Source organism: Aethalodelphis obliquidens, unplaced genomic scaffold (assembly GCF_003676395.1).
Source record: "Aethalodelphis obliquidens isolate GAN/ISIS:26980383/991018 unplaced genomic scaffold, ASM367639v1 scaffold51, whole genome shotgun sequence".
NCBI classification, from domain to species: domain Eukaryota; kingdom Metazoa; phylum Chordata; class Mammalia; order Artiodactyla; family Delphinidae; genus Aethalodelphis; species Aethalodelphis obliquidens.
The window spans coordinates 6,090,024-6,095,120 of record NW_020837995.1 but is presented as its reverse complement, the minus strand read 5'-3'; the positions used below and the strand labels follow the sequence as shown (position 1 = coordinate 6,095,120).

At 41.8% G+C, this 5,097-nt stretch overlaps 1 long non-coding RNA gene across 1 annotated transcript; it reads left to right on the top strand.

Annotated features, from left to right (window-relative positions):
- The first annotated feature begins 506 nt into the window (after positions 1-506).
- Positions 507-4,820, top strand: LOC113607987 (uncharacterized). Its single transcript, XR_003428169.1, has 3 exons — positions 507-893; positions 1,894-2,025; positions 4,611-4,820. It is a non-coding gene; the product is annotated as an uncharacterized LOC113607987 (long non-coding RNA).
- The last annotated feature ends 277 nt before the right edge of the window (positions 4,821-5,097 follow it).

Genomic DNA, 5,097 nt, shown 5'->3' with positions numbered 1-5,097 from the left:
GTCGTAAACTATTTTTTCTAGAAAAATGAGCAATTTGGACAACTGGATATTTGCTCTTTGGTCTGTGGAATGTGTTATTGGGAATGGGTAATTTTTGCTTTTCATGAAGAAAGTTATTTTAATTAAAAATAATATAAAATACTATTATGTTAATATAACATGTTTAATAAAACATAAGAATATGTTTAATATACTTGTGTATTTGTATACACATAGAAATGTATATTTAGGACTTCCCTGGTGGTGCAGTGGTTACGAATCCACCTGCCAATGCAAGGGACATGGGTTCGAGCCCTGGTCCGGGAGGATCCCACATGCCACGGAGCAACTAAGCCCGTGCGCCAAAACTACTGAGCCTGCACTCTAGAGTCCTCGAGCCACAACTACTGAGCCCGCATGCCTAAAGCCCATGCTCCACAACAACAGAAGCCACCACAATGAGAAGCCCACGCACCACAATGAAGAGTAGCCCCTGCTCGCTGCAACTAGAGAAAGCCCATGCGCAGCAACGAAGATCCAATGCAGCCAAAAATAAATAAATTAATTTTAAAAAATTTAAAAAGAAATGTATATTTAAAGGAACAATGAAAAGTTTCCCCCATTCTTTCAGTCTCAGACGGTGAAATTTTTATTAGGCAACAGTGACAGTGTAATGACTTGATTTCTTCTCTTCCATGAGAATGAAGTTTCATATGAGTATTATGCAGTCACCATAGCTTGGGACATTATCGTATGACTGCTGCATGATGCAGGGATGGGTAATTTCATGAGCTGTCTCGCCTAGGTTTGTTCATTTTCCTAGTCATTGAAATGAGAAGACTTGATGTGATTCCTGTTGAGCTACTTCCAGAGGCAACCGTCCTTGTAATGAATTCTCTCCATCAGAAAATTAGGTACTGATTTGTCTGTTTTTATTTTCCCTGTACTAGAACTTACAGATGGACTAGGGATTTCTCTTCCAATTAAGGGCCATCAGCTTATAGAAAACAATAATTGAAGACAACAAAGCAGTACTATCCTGGAGTTTGAGCAAGTTAAGCTGAGCATTGGATCTAGTCACCAACAGGACATTTTCCCTTCCTTGCCTCTTCTGAATTCTCTATCCAAACCTAGGCATTCATCATTGAGGATGTGGGACTAATCAGAAGGGATAATTGCCAAGTTAATACATTACCTTTGATTAAAAATAATTAATCATATCTATTTATTCCATGACACTTAATTCGGAGAGAAAATGGTTAAATGTAAATAAGTTGAGATTTGCTTTTCTTCAAACTTTGCAAACTAGAGTTAACCGAAGTGTTTCAAGTTTTCCCAAAACTCTTTGAGAACTTCAGTTGTCCACACCTAAATTTCAAATTCCTTATCTAGATTTTCAAGGCCCACTACCATCTGGCTCCAATTTACCCTTCTAACTTTATTTCCTACTACTCCCAACCCTCCCTTCTAACTGTGTTTCCCACTTATCCTCACATGCCCATGCTCCTGCTAATCTAAAGGACTCCATGTTTTCGAAGCTGCTTTCTTTAGACACTATCTTCAAGCCCCACAAAGGCTCCCTTTATTATCCCCAACCAGAAGAAACGATCTCTAACTGAACTCCCATAGCACTTGATCTACAGATTCTCTAATGGTATCTGAATGGTACATAGATTTATGCTCATGTCTCACCCATTTATTTCCTGTAAGTTCCTTGAGGGCAGAATCTATGTTTGATTCATGTTGTGCCCGCAGAGTGCCTTACACTCTGCTTACCCATGATAGAAATTCCACAGATGTCTGTAGAAGGAATGAATAATATCTAGCTACAACATTCAACATAGCTGAATTTCTCCTGAAGTCTGGACAAGAGAGAACTACAGTTTCGTTTTTGGTTTTTTTTGCAATATGTAGATGGGATTTTGACTCCTTTCACAGATGACACCATTGATTCTACCTAAATTGGATGGACTCAGTGCCTACCTCCCATCCTCAGAACGCAGCAGGACTCAGAATCTAGTGCTGGGACATGGCAAACCATGTCAGGTAATGGGGAATTGTTTGGTTCTCACTATTACTGGGATAGAGATGAGGTTAAGGAAGAAGTGGGTAAATTCATTTGCTAGACAAGGAGCAGGTCTGTGGCCAAGTGTTTAAAAATTTTTTAACAGAATTCCCACGAGATCTACTGTTGTTTATGGTCTTTTATCATCTTTCCTTTCCTTCTCGTCTCATTTGTCACCTCTGGCCAGTTACTTTTAATTGACTGGGGCTCTGGAATTATGGGTTAAGTCAGGAGACTTGGATTCCAGAGTTGCCTCTGCCACTGGCTGTGTGGTTTAGGAAAAGTCTATATAAGAATTAATTTGCTCATCTGTATAATGTAGGTGATAAACACCTACCTTTTCCACAGTGGTGTTCTGAGGATCCAGAGGAAAAGTTTACAAGAAACAATACTGAAAAGTACGGTGTTTTACATTTGTAAGGGATTATTATAAAAATTAATAATACTGGAGGCTTCCTTTGGGGATACCTATTAAATCACTATTCCCATTTGGACCACTGTTATTTAATATGTCTAATTAGGCAATGTAGAGGCATCTGGAATTTTGGCTGTGCCATTTGCTAGCTCTGTGACTCCAGGCAAGTTATGGACCCTCACCCAAATCTCATTTTTCTCAATTGAAAATGGGGATGAAGTATCTAGCTCAGGCTGTAGTGAGAATTATTAGTGTGGCAGCTTTGTCATATGTTAACGTGGCTAGGTTGAATTATGTTTCTGAGAAATCCCTTCTCTGAATGTGTCTGGTTAGGATGGGCCACAAAAAACATGTTTTCAATAGGTTTGGAGGTTGAAAGTGAAACAATGGTAGCTCACACTGGCAGGCACTGTTGCTATCTGTTGGCTTACTTCATTGGCACCAGGCAGCAGCCACCTTCCTGGGGATCCTCCATAAAGTTCTCTGCCTCTTGGGCCACATGTGTATTTAGTTCTGTGACAAAGGTCCCTGGCTTCTTCAGGCAGGATGTCTACATCATCAAGACTAGAGGCAGCTATCACTGACAAGGGTTCCAGTCTGTCCCTGCCCTTGTGGGTCCCAGATTGTACTTGCTTACCCCGACGTTCTATCTTACCTTCTTATTCTGATGACCTGCCCTGTGGACTTCAAGCTCCAGCCTCAGACAAAAGACTAACAGAGACTGTTTGACCGGCCCCCACCATTGTGTAAGGTGTAAGGCCAGCAGGTCCGGGGAAGGGCCCAGGGAGCCAGATGGAACCCCCGCCAAAGTGGCTGATGCAACCGACACCCGACATTGCCACACCATTCAGCCCCGGTCTTCCAGCTTCCCGAGGGGCGGAACCAACGGCTCTAAGGCTGATGCAACCGACACCTGACATTGCCACAACACCCGAGAGATTACCAAAAAAGGGCTGCTTCACACAGCAAGCACCTCCCCTGCGTCCGCCCCTATAAATTTTGTTCGCGCCCACACCCGGGCGCGACTTGTCTGGCCCCTTTCTCTTGGACCAGTGAACCTCACCCGGAAGCGTTCCCAAATAAAGCTTGTTTAAGCTCTCCTCCATTTTTGGTGCTGTTCCTTACATAAGGTTCCTATAATGTCCACTCCCTTCCGCCACCAAAATTCACACACACACACACACACACCCTTCTAATGCTGTGGTCGTTATTACTAATATTGTCATCCAGATGTCAGAGACTAGGTAGGATTGTCCCAAAGGTCTCATCCATTCCCTATAGAAGCCCAAAGTTCTTTCTAGGATTTCTCCAAATTCTTGTGGAGTTCATATTTTCATGATCACTTCTGGCTCACCAAACCCTTCCTAATTTGTACAAAAGACTTATTTATTCATACAAAGCACTTGTAAGTATAATTGGCTTTACTACAGATTTTAGTGGCATGAGCAGGCCAAAGAAGGGTTCATGCTGCAACAAAACAGATAATTTCTAGTTAAATTTCACGCATCCCTATGTGTAAAATGTTTTTGCACCAATGTATCCTTAGAGAATGTGTCCAGTTCCCTCACCCTGTAAAGTCCCTAGCCTCACAACAGCTCCTTGGATCCTCCCTCCTTCTTCCCATTTTTCTCCCAATCTCCCACTGTCTTGTTTTCAAATGCAGAGCAGCTTAACTAGCTCTCCTTTCTTCTTTGCTCAAATTATTGTAGACACATATCCATGCCCTTAGGATCTCACTTTCTATTCCCAAAGGCTACTTTTCCAAGAGGAAAGCTGTTGTAGTTGTTAAGAAAATAAAAATTTTATCTGGTTACAACCATAACAAGAGCAAGAGGCATATATTTAGCCCTTACTGTGATCCAGCCTCCAAGAGCTCTTTATACATCTTATCTCATCTGATTTCCACAACAATCCAGTGAGATGGTCTGCATTTAGTCTCATTTTTACAATGTTGAAATCAAGTTGTAGGAAGACCACTAGTAAAAAAAAGCAATTACAAAACCTAATATTTATTGAGTTCTTATATGTCAGGCACTGTTTTAGGCACTTGAGAAGTATATATTTATATCTATATCTATATATAATGCAATATATATATATTGCCTTAACTCCTTATAATTCTGCAAGTTAAGTATAATTTTCATTTTACAGATAAAGAAATTGAGACCCAGAAAACTTGGGAAATTTGCTCAAATTCACACATAAATAAAGAATGGAGTTGTGAATGGAAGCCGAGCTGTTGGAATCTAAGAATTCAGGATACTGTTTGAGAAGATAAGAAAGTGTTTCAGGCCTTCCCTGGTGGCGCAGTGGTTGAGAATCTGCCTGCTAATGCAGGGGACACGGGTTCGAACCCTGGTCTGGGAGGATTCCACATGCCGTGGAGCCACTAGGCCCGTGAGCCACAACTACTGAGCCTGCACATCTGGAGCCTGTGCTCCACAACGAGAGGCCGCGATAGTGAGAGGCCCGCGCACCATGATGAAGGGTGGCCCCCGCTTGCCACAACTAGAGAAATCTCTCACACAGAAACGAAGACCCAACACAGCAAAAATTAATTAATTAATAAACTCCTACCCCCAGCATCTTCTTTAAAAAAAAAAAAGGGCTTCCCTGGTGGCGCAGTGGTTGAGAGTCC